At 43.3% G+C, this 12048-nt stretch overlaps 1 long non-coding RNA gene across 1 annotated transcript in view; it reads right to left on the bottom strand.

Moving 5' to 3' along the window:
- LOC123365773 overlaps positions 1-10818 on the bottom strand; it is a 38202-nt gene extending 27384 nt beyond the window's left edge. The window contains exon 1 of the long non-coding RNA XR_006577746.1: positions 10788-10818. This is a non-coding gene — a long non-coding RNA (uncharacterized LOC123365773). The remainder of the gene's footprint in view (positions 1-10787) is intronic.
- Between the last annotated feature and the right edge of the window lie 1230 nt (positions 10819-12048).

Here is a 12048-nt window from a genome sequence, read left to right as displayed (position 1 = left end):
ATTTGTTAAAGCATTAAAAATGTCTTTAGATAAATGATCTGAAAGAAAAATCAAACAGAGGTTTTTTTAGGTCAATCTTACTCTGAGGCTTTTGTAGAGAGAGAATAGTTTCAGCAATGGATTAGAGAGTTTTATTTATAACACCACATTATTTAGTAGGGATGGGTGAACCAGGTTAGTTAAAATAATAGTCTTCCTGGAACTTTCTCCCCTCCCTTGAAATGAACTTAAACCTAAACTTGAGCCTCTTGTGTAGTGCTGGAAAGTCCAGTTATCTTCTTACCTATCATTTTTTGTGTTGGTGAGCTCTCAGCCCCACACTGTCACTGCTGCTCATGGGCTCCCCAGGAGTGATCTCTTAGAAAGCACTGCTTGTGATAGCCTCAAATTTCTCACAGTCTCAGTCACTGTGTAAAGCCATAGGTGTAGCATTCAGGTGCCTGGAACCAGCATCTATATATATAGGTCTTTGTGTCTCCCATCATAAAAATTGATTTAAATGGTTAATTAAAATTTATTGATGGCTTTGTCAAGATCACAAGAGAATTAGAATATGGGTATCTAGTAGGCTCATTTGACTTAATGTCAACCAAACAACAGTTTGAAGCCTAGATTTTGCTGCCCTTGTATGTGAAAGCTGGCCGGAGGGGGGTGGGGGGGGGGGAGGAAGCAGGGGAGGAGCGGGAAACAGAGGAAAGGTTGCAGAGAGACCCTTTTCCCCATGCACCTATGATCAGGTAGAATGGGGAACACAAGCATTTGGGTCTGGATAGCATGATCCTTAACACCCCAAATAGGGTATGACCTGTGAGATGGGAGTGTGGCTAGCCTCTGCCCCAATCAGTGCTGAGAAGCCAGCAATGGAGAGAGCATTTGCTACACATTTTAAAAAAAAGTTGTAGTAGCCACATCTGACCTACTGCAGGCAGAATACATGCTGAAGCCATTGCATGGGTGCTACACTTAAGGTCCTCCCCCATTGAAAATCTGATCTCTGTATGGGGAGATGATTCTACTATCCGAACTCTGTTCCAAAAGATGAAATGCCAAAATATTTGAAAAAATCTCCAAGGGCATGAAGGACAGAGGCTATAACAGGGACCTGCAGCAGTGCCGTGTGAAACTTAAGGACCTGAGGCAAACCTACCAAAAAAACCAAAGAGGCAAACGGTCACTCCGGGTCAGACCCCCCAGACATGCTTCCTCTATGATGAGCTGTATGCAAGTCTAGGGGGTGCCCCACACCTGTTTGTGGACTCCTGCAAGGGGGGAGTCTCACACAACAGGGATGAGGATTTTGGAGATGAGGATGATGATGATGAGAAGGAGGTTGAAGATAGCGCACAGAAAGCAAGTGGAGAAACCATTCTCCCTGACAGCCAGGAACTGTTTATCACCCTGGAGCCAATACCCTCCCAATCCTCCCAAGGCCAGCTCCCAGACTTTGATTGTGGAGAAGGGACCTCTGGTGAGTGTAACTTTGTAAATATAATACATGATTTAAAGGCAAGCTTGTTTAATAATTGATTTGCTCTGAAGACTTAAAGAAGCCAAAAGACTGTGGCTTACCATGGCTGCCTGCAAACCAAATTCTGTTGCCTGGCCCTGCGTTTATGAGCTCTCACACCAAACTGACAGGCCCTCAGTATGAGGCAAAATGTGACCTTGTACTCTAAAATGTGTATTTTTAAGTACTACTCTCTCTTTTTTTCCTACTGCAGCTGCAAATGTTTCAATGCTCCCCCTATCATCGCTGTTCCAGAGGCTAGCGCAGATAAGAAGGTGGAAAAAATGCACTCGCGATTAAATGTTCTCTGAGCTCATGCAGTCCTCCCACACTGAAAGAGCCCAGCAAAATGTGTGGAGGCAGAAAATGTGAGAGTCCAGGAAAGCACAAAATGAACGTGAGGACAGGAGGGATGCGTGAGAGGATAGATGACTGGAGCAAGAGGAGAGGTGGCGGCAGTGTGATGAGAGAAGGCAGGAGGCAATGCTGAGACTACTGGAGGATCTAACTGATATGCTCCAGTGTATGGTTGAGCTGCAGGAAAAGCAGCAGGAGCACAGACCACTGCTTCAGCCCCTGTGTAACCGACTGCCCTCCTCCCCAAGTTCCATAGCCTCCTCACCCAGACGCCCAAGAACGCGAGGAGGGGGGCTCTGGGCACCCAACCAGTCCACCCCAGAGGACTGCCCAAGCAACAAAAGGCTGGCATTCAATAAATGCAGTGTGGCCTTGTCCTTCTCTCCTCCCCTCCTCCTCCACCCCACCCCGTGCTTCCCTCCTCCCCCACCCCTCCCTGTCTACCTTAGCAGTTATCCCCCTAATTGTGTGACGAATTAATAAAGAATGCATTAATTTGAAACAATAATTACTTTATTGCCTCTGCAAGCGGTGATCAAAGGGGGGAGGAGAGGGCGGTTGTTTTACAGGGAAGTAGAGTGAATCAAGGGGGCAGGTTTTCATCAAAGAGAAACAAACAGAACCTTCACACCATAGCCTGGCCAGTCATGAAACTGGTTTTCAAAGCTTCTCTGATGCACAGCGCACTCCGCTGTGCTCTTCTAACCGCCCTGGTGTCTGGCTGCGCATAATCAGTGGCCAGGCGATTTTCTTCAACCTCCCACACTGCCATAAACGTCTGCTCCTTACTCTCACAGATATTGTGGAGCACACAGCAAGCAGTAATAATTATGGGAATATTGGTTTTGCTGAGGTCTAACCGAGTCAGTAAACTGCACCAATGCAATTTTAAACATCCAAATGTACAGTCTACCACCATTCTGCACCATTCTGACTACTGTCCAGGCTGCCTGTGTATGGCTTCATGAGCCATGGCATTAAGGGGTAGGCTGGGTCCCCAAGGATAACAATAGGCATTTCAACATCCCCGACGGTTATTTTCTGGTCTGGAAAGTAAGTCTCTTGCTGCAGCCGTTCAGACAGACCAGAGTTCCTGAAGATGCGAGCGTCATGTACCTTTCCTGGCCATCCCACGTTGATGATGGTGAAAGGTCCCTTGTGATCCACCAGTGCTTGCAGCACCACAGAAAAGTACCCCTTTCAGTTTATGTAGTCGCTGCCTTGGTGCTCCGGTGCCAAGATAGGGATATGCGTTCCATCTATTGCCCCACCACAGTTAGGGAATCCCATTGCAGCAAAGCCATCCACTATGGCCTGCACATTTCCTAGAGTCGCTACCCAGCTCAGTGATTGCATTGGCTACTTGGATCACAGCAGCCCCCACAGTAGATTTGCCCACTCCAAATTGATTCCCAACTGACAGGTAGCTGTCTGGCGTTGCAAGCTTCCAGAGGGCTATTGCCACTCACTTTGTGAACTGTGAGGGCTGCTCGCATCTTGGTATTCTGTCATTTCAGGGCAGGGGAAAACAAGTCACAAAGTTCCATGAAAGTACCCTTACCCATGCGAAAGTTTCGCAGCCACAGGGTATCAGTCCACACCTGTAACACTATGCAGTCCCACCAGTCTGTGCTTGTTTCCCAGGCCCAGAATCGGCATTCCATGGCATGAACCTGCCCCATTACCACCATGCTGTCCAAATTGCCAGGGCCCATGCTTTGAGAGAAGTCTGTGACCATGTCCTCATGACTCTCGTCACCGCGCTGCTGTTGCCTCCTTGCCTGCTTTTGCAGGTTCTGGTTCTGCATATACTGCAGGATAATGCATGAGGTGTTTACAATGGTGATAAGTGCCGCAGTGATCTGAGCGGGCTCCATGCTTGCTGTGGTATCAGTTATCTTGCAGGAGAGCAGAGTTGCAGCAGAAAGAGTGACTGACGGAATAGATATTTATAGAGAGATGCCACGAGAATAGATATTTATAGAGAACGATGAGAGGACCCTGTGAGGTGGATTCAGGAGAGCAGAGTTGCAGCGGAAGCAGGAGCCCATGACAGCCAACAATGAGAAATTCGCTATCAATTGAGACAGGAGAGCAGAGTAGCAGCAGAAGTGGTGGTTGGAATGCCAGTTTTTCCAAGCTATTGCTCCGTCTGCAGCCAGAGTAGGAGAGCAGAGTGGCAGCGGAAGCGGTTGTTCGATGATGACGATTAGCAGTCCTACTGCACCGTCTGCTGAAAGCAATATGGCACCCGCACGGAAAAAAGGCGTGAAATGATTGTCTGCCATTGCTTTCATGGAGGGAGGGGCAACTGACAACATGTACCCAAAGCCACCTGTGACAATGTTTTTGCCCCATCAGGCATCGCGAGCTCAACCCAGAATTCCAGTGGGCGGCGGAGACTGCGGGAACTGTGGGATAGCTACCCACAGTGCAATGCTCTGGAAGTCAATGCTAGCCACGGTACTGTGGACCCACTCTGCTGACTTAATGCGCTTAGTGGGGACACACAATCGACTGTATAAAATCGCTTCCTAAAATATCCACTTCTATAAATTCGACCTAATTTCGTAGTGCAGACATATCCCTAGTCTCCTCTGAAAACATTGGCCAGGCACACTAGCCTTGAGCGGGCATCACTGTTTTCTTCATGAAGATACATCAATCCTTGTAGGTTCCAAATAAGTAACCTGTTAATAGGTAACAGTAAAAGCCTCAGGAATGGATATTGAATATAAGTGACCAACTGATTACATCACAGTTCTATCAAAGTGGAAAACTCTGCATATATACACACGTAAATCTTTGGCACAAGGAGAAAATAAGAAGCAAAGGTGAGTTTTGTACAACAGAATAGCAGGTATGGTCTTGAAGGAGTTATCCAAAGATGTGCATTCCAGCATTGTTTTCGATGGGCCTCTTTCATCTTTTTAGAAGTAGATGGACTTCTGCCTAAGGTTTGGTCTTATGAAGTACTCAATCACCTAAAATCTTTTCTGGTCATCCTAGATAATCTGAAGAGGGACATGGGTCTGTGAATGCCTTGGGGGGAAAGGGGGTGTCTCAGGTATGAGAAAGGAAGGTAATAGGGGCTTCAAGGTATGAGACAATTCAGTAGCCCATTTGTAGTGTATCACTTTACAAAACTCATTTGATTTTTCCTGTAATTGCTTCTTTAATAATAATAATAATTAATTATTATTATTATTATTATTTTATGTTACAGTAACAGCTAGAGGCCTTAGCCACAGGTGGGTCTCCATTGTGCTATGCACTGTACAGCCCTTTATTAAGAGACATTCCCTGACCCAAAGTCCCACGTTTTTTAAGGTATTTAGGTATTGCTGTGCTCAGTGTTGCAATACCTAACTGATGTAGGGGCTTATTTCTCATTTTCAAAAGGGATTTAGGCATTTAGGAGCCAAAATCCCATGGACTGTCAATGGGATTTTGGCTCTTAAACCTAAATGCCTTTTGAAAATGAGATGTATGCTCCTAAATCAGTTAGGCAGTGCAACGCTGAGCACAGCAACACCTAAATACCTTTAAAAATCTGAGCTGAAGATCTTACATTCTAAATAGACAAAGCAGCCAAAGGGTGATGGGGAGGGGAGGGAAGGGAAGGGGCGGGGGGGAAGGTGAAATGACATGTCTAAGGTAATATAGCAATTCAGCAGTAGAGCTAGGAAATAGAATACAAGTGTTCTGACTCCCAAATAAGTGCCCTTTCTACTAGACCACTCTGCATCTCCCAAGTTGTCTCAACACAGACAAATACATAGATAAATATATCACAAGGAGAAAAAAACAAAACAAACCTTTAAAAAGAATTACACTGCAAACAAGAGGCCAAATAAACTCTCCTTATTCATGTAAATCATGGTGCTGGAATGAGTAAATATAGCAGAATTCTGTTTGAGTCACTTGGGAAAAATAACAGGGTGAAATAAAAAATAGGGTGTGTCTTGTTTCTGCTCCATCAGGAACAGACAGAAGAGTGTGGCTCTCCAAATAATAAAAGATGGGTACTTGGAAATTGCCAATATGACCTCCTGTGCCCACTTAGCATGCTAAGTAAATGATAAAAGATACAATTTTATTTGTTAAGGTCTTTTATAAGAGAAACTTCACGCCCAAAGAACTTGAATATAAAATGCTAGGTCCTGATCCAGCAATCATATCCATATGGGCAGATCCTGAATCTTGCATGGAACCACATTGGTTTTATTAGGGCTCCATTGCGGAACAAGGTTCCACTCATATGGGTCCAATTGCGTGTTCAGAGCCCTAGTTTGTTTTATATTCTTCTGATCTTTGCTTTTTGTGATGTATTTGGTTCAAGTCTTGCTGTTCTTACTCATGTGATTACCCACATTGACTTCAACTCTTCTGATGATGAAACAGGAATAAATGCAACAAAGGTGGCAAATTATGCTCCTGTGTGGTATCCTCCAAACAGAATCTTTTAACCTTGTGATATGGCTAAATTATACCTGTGTGAGCACCTGACTTTCTGTCTGCCAGATAAGTTTTTAACCTACAGTTAAATAACCCTTGACCCTCTTAAAATTATTGCTTTGTCTCAGCGGCCACAGCAAAAGATTTCTCCATTGCAATGAACTGGTTTTGTCACAGGTACTGCAGCAAAGGCAAACTCATTTAAAAGGTTCTGGTAGTAGATGAGATGGCGTTCATTAAGTGCGAGGGAATACTTTAAATGGCATCATCTTCAGTTTAATCTCCCTTGCCATTCTTCTAGTGAGGCCTAAAACATTTGACTGTTGATTGTCACAAAAAATCTGCCACAATGGTCTGAAGTGCTGAACACTTCTTAACTCCTTCAGCTCGACTTCAAAGGGTTTTGAGCGAGCTCAGCATCTTGCAGGACTGGATCCTCAATTTAGCCTCTCAACCTATAATCTGAGACTGATAAAATAATCTTGGGTATGATAATTTTAATAATAGGGAATAAACTTTAGAGACTACATGGAACATTGACTCTGCCATTTGCATGTATACTGCAACTTGAGATGATTTTTGAAATAGTTTACTGAGACAGCTCTGAAATAGTATATAGCTTTGGTACTGTTCTTCCCCTAAAGCAAACCTGTTTTGTAAATGCTCAAATGTGAGCATTATGCCATTATTTTCCTGGTATAACTCTCCCAAAACTCTGGTTCTCACCTTGTCCCTTCTTTTTTTAAATTTTGTTTTATGAGAGGAGAATGAAACATAAAGAATACAGCTAATGGATGGACTTTTTAATTAACTCAGAGAACAGTTTCTGCATGTGTTGGAGGAACCATTCTTCTAATGGACAGTTAGAGGGGAGTAAATGAGTTTATAAGCTACTTCAGAATGGTGAAAACTCCTTAATAGGTCCTCTCCAGAGGCCTGAAATAGTCAAATCCCCAAGGTTAATATTTTAAGATTTGTCCACACTAGGAAAAATATATTTTTAAAAATTGAAATAGCTCATGCATGATAGCTAACAACTTTTAAAGACTTCAACCAGCTTATATGTATTAAATCTACAACTTCATCATGCTTAAGGGTGTAACCTTTCAAAACATCTCTTGGAGGCATATTACCTCAGAGAATACAAGTCAGTTATTCTCAGAGCTCTTTCAACCCAATTAAAGGGTTGAACAGTTGAGGGTTTGAGCCACAAACTACTGGAGCACAGAGAAAATGTCTCATTTCATGACCACCTGAGTAGACTGTACCAAAGGAGAGCAACGCTAGGTGTAATGTAAAGATTCAAGCTGTAGCATATGGAAGAGTACTGAATGATCAAGATTATGATTAAGTGAACTGTCTGTCATAATAATTTAACCCATTCATGCTATATACATGGTACTCATGTTGCTATGAAATGTATATAGAGTTTGAACAATAATGTGTTTTGTTTGATTAAAATATTCAGAACAAGTACTGAAAAATTAACCCTAACCATTATCTATTAACTTATTTGGCCCCCAACACTTACAATCATTAGCAAATTTATCTTTGCAACACACCTATAATTAGGGCCCTATGAAATTCACGGTCTATTTGAGTCAATTTCACGGTCATAGGATTTTTTTAAATCGTAAATTTCATGATTTCATCTATGTAAATCTGAAATTTCATGGAGTTGTAATTGTAGGGGTCCTGACACCAAAAGGAGTTGGGGGTGGAGGGGTCACAAAGTTGTTGTAGGGAGGGTTGTGGTACTGCTACCCTTACTTCTGTGCTGCTGGTGGCAGTGCTGTATTCAGAGTTGGGCAGCTGGAGAGCAGTGGCTGCTAGCCAGGAGCCCAGCTCCGATGGCAGAGTTGCCACCAGCAGCTGCGCAGAAATAAGGGTGGCATGGTATGGTATTGTCACCCATCTGCACTGCTTTCAGAACCACTTTCTAGCTGCCCAGCTCTGAAGGCAGCACCGAAGTAAGGGTGGCAATACTGTGACCACCCCCTAAAATAACCTTGCAACCCCCCTGCAACTTTGGGTCAGGACCCTCAATTTGAAAAAAACCTGGTCTCCCCTGTGAAATCTGTATAGTATAGGATAAAAGCACACAAAAGACCAGATTTCACAGAGAAAGACCAGATTTCACGGTCCACGATGTGTTTTTCATGGCTGTGAATTTGGTAGGGCCTACCTATAAAGTAGGCAAGTAGCCTCAACTTACACATAGGGAATGGAGGTACTAAAAATTGAAGTGATTTTTCTCAAGGTCATGCAGGAAGTCTATGGCACCAGAGGCAGATTAAGATTTATTGGGGCCCTTGGCACAAAGAACATTTGAGCCCCCCACAGTCCAGAGGACTAGGGGCTTCGGAACAAGGGGGAAGACCATGGTCTCCCCACTTTTAAAAATCAGGGGGCCATGCCCATCCACTTTTTAACAGGGGCAAAACCTTGGGCAGGTGCGGAGCAGAGGCGGCAGGGGCTGCATTTTGTGGCAGGGGATCAGCTCTCCTGTCACAAAACACAGTCCATGCTAGCGACACCAGCCTCTTCTCAGTGGGGGAGGACTGAGATGGGCTTTATCCCCTCAACACAGGCCCCTTCCCCTGCTCCTCCTCTTCCCACCCAAGTCCCCCAAGAGTCACTCTGAGTCCCCAGGATCCACCCTAGGGACAGGCAACAGGCCGGGGGTTGCTCTCAGGCACCCTGACCCTCCACCCAGGACAGGTGGAGGATATGGGGCTCCCCACAGCTGCCCATGCTCCTTTGGTCGCTCTTACCTCGGCCCGGCTCTGGCTTCCAGCCTGGCCGGGGGTGGGGTCTTGGTGGGAAGAGGAGGAGCAGGGGTAGGGCCCCAGTTCCAGTGCTGGTGGCTTTCCTCTCTTCTACACAGTTCCAGCACTTCTGGGGTCCCCAGAGTGGCCAGGGCCCCCAAAGTGGCCGGGGACTATGGGCACAGGCCTCATGGGCCTGTGTGTTTTTCCGCCACTATATGGCAAATCTGATAATGAAATGCAGATCCCCACACCATCAGCTGCAAGGCCACCTTTTCTTTTCCCTAGGCTTAGGCTGTCTCTCAGCCAATTCCCTAGTACTGTAGAATGCATGTGTTATGTATCTTTGACATTTTTTTAATAGCATTGGTATTAATTACAGTATTAGTCCACATTGAAAATGATTGCTGGGAAATATGCAAAGAAGCAGAGAATCAATTGTTCTAGGTGTAAGAATATGAATGTTTTGGCCAGTATATTTATGTATGAAATAGTGTTAGTTTTCAGATTTTTTTTTAAAAAAAGGGTAATTGAAATCTTACAACTTTGAGAAAGAGAGCAATCTAATTAGAGAATTCTAACTTTGATTTTTCAAGAATGAGTTATCTGATCTTGCATCTGCTCCAAGTGGGAAGTAGTTTCAACTATTTATTTAATGTTTGTCCATGAGCAACATTGCAAAATTGTTTCACTCTGTGGTTTTAAGGGAGTTTTAAACACAGTGAGCCATGTGGTGGTGCTAAATTACAAAAGATGAATGCTTTCACATGCATACTTTTAAAATGTGAAAAATGTGGCCAGATGATATATGACAAGAGGTTCAAATTACAGCATTGGCAAACCGACAAACATGGAAATCTGAGTAAATCAGTCATTTCAAATCTATTTCCCAAACTAAGTTTATCCTCTGCAAAAGCTCAGAATCTCCATAGGAAGTACTTCCCATCAATCTCTACAGTACTCTTGCTGGTTAGAGTTACAGATCAGGATATTTGACAAGCAGCTTCCTTGCAGATAATATAGCTGATCTTTCAGCCTAAGCAAAATAAGCATGTAGTTGCATTGGCAGCTTTTTGCTGAATATCTAGATCCCAATTTGAAATTGTGGGGTGAGAGAAAATGGAAGACAAGGAGCAAGCAGACTAATAATCTACAGTTTGACAATGACAAGGGTAACCAGTGGGAGTTTTGTTTTTCTTTAGTAATTTTCCACAATCTACTCAGATAGCTTCTCATTTTGTAAGAAATAGAGAATAATCTGGAGAGATGTTGGGACATATTTTTCTTTCAGTTATACCAGTGCAACCCCACTGATTTCAGGAAAGTTATTCTGGTCTACCAGAGCAGAATTTGTTCCACAATACTTTCCCTCCATACCCAGCCTCGTCCATATTCCTCAAGTTGTAAAAGTGTTTTATGTGATATAAACTGGATTAATTAAATGACATCTTGGAGCAATATACATTTCTTACAGGCATTTGCATTTAAAATTAGAGTGGAATTTTAAAGAGACATATTCTTTTTCAGTTGAGTTTTGTGCAATGACAGAGAGAATTAGTTTTGTGAGATGTTTATGTCCTTCCCTGTTACAAAGCTAGTATGAGCCCAGTTAGCCTTTTAAAGTATATTTCAGTGACTTGGGTTGAGTCATTGAGTTCTACCTTCATATTTCACAGGTGTAGTATTTACACACTCACCTCTAGGCATTTGAATGTGGCAATCCTTAACTGTTAGAACATTGGGGACAATTCTGCTTGTTCTGAGCATTCTATATTGAGCTTTGTCGTTATGAGATGTGGGCTCTATACCTGTTTCTGCCACAGATTTCCTATGTAACTTTGGGCCAGTCACTTAATTGCTGTGCCTCAGTTTCTCCAACTTAAAGTGGAGAGAGAATACCTGCCTCTCAGGGCTTTTTCAGACTACATGTACTGAGCTTTTGAGAGCTAAATGGAAGGCATTATAAAAAAATCAAAGTATTATCATTATTATAATACTCATTTTAATTCCCCCCCATTACCTTTACCTCCCTCTCTAGGGGAAAAATGGTCCCTCCCTCACATTATCTGTCCCTCAGTGGTTTGACAGTCTCATGTTTCCTCCACATCCCCACTCTTGCCTGCCTTCCAGCAGGAGTTGCTCTGTTGGCACGCCAGGTCTCCCTTACCCTTTGTCTCAGCTCCCTCCTGCTACTTTCTAATTGAGAGAGGAAGAACAGTCAGCCAGGAGAAGTGGGTCACATTAGGAACACTGATCAGGAGAGAAACGTGCTTCCTCCTCTCTATAACCATGACAGGCCTCATTTCCAAGTGACAAAGGAATTACGAAAACAAATCAGACCAGGTAGTCTGTCTAGTAGTCCAGTATCCTGTCTCTTATAGTGGCCACTACCAGATGCTTCAGGAGATGATGTAAGAAATGTTGTCATAGACAGTTTTAGAATAATTTGCTCAAAAGTGAAGTTTCTTCCTTTTCTCCTCAATGAGCATTTGGTTTATGCCCTGAAGTCTGAGAGCTTTCACTGACTATCTACTTGTTTCTTGTATTATTAGAAGATAAATAGAAGCACCTGATTTACCTCCCCCATACTATTCATTATTTTGTACACCACTGAAATGATTTGGGCATAGGGTGACCAGAAAGCAAATGTGAAAAATCGGGACAGGGGGTGGGGGTAATAGGAGCCTATATAAGAAAAAGACCCAAAAATTGGGGCTGTCCCTATAAAATTGGGAAATCTGGTCACCCTATTTGGGCAGAGGTTTGTGCCTGGCTTATCATGTCTATCAAATAAAGCACATTATTTGAATATAAAATAGAATTATATTAACCAAACTTATTTAATTATTTTACCTAGAGATGGAATCAGTCTTCAAAATTCTGTTCTGGTTTTTTAACACTACAGATTTCATGGGCATTTGGATCAGGCCCATTTCTAATCCTAACAAGAATATTTCC

The sequence above is a fragment of the Mauremys mutica genome, chromosome 3 (assembly GCF_020497125.1).
Source record: "Mauremys mutica isolate MM-2020 ecotype Southern chromosome 3, ASM2049712v1, whole genome shotgun sequence".
Lineage (NCBI taxonomy): Eukaryota > Metazoa > Chordata > Testudines > Geoemydidae > Mauremys > Mauremys mutica.
This window is presented reverse-complemented; position numbering and strand designations above follow the sequence as displayed.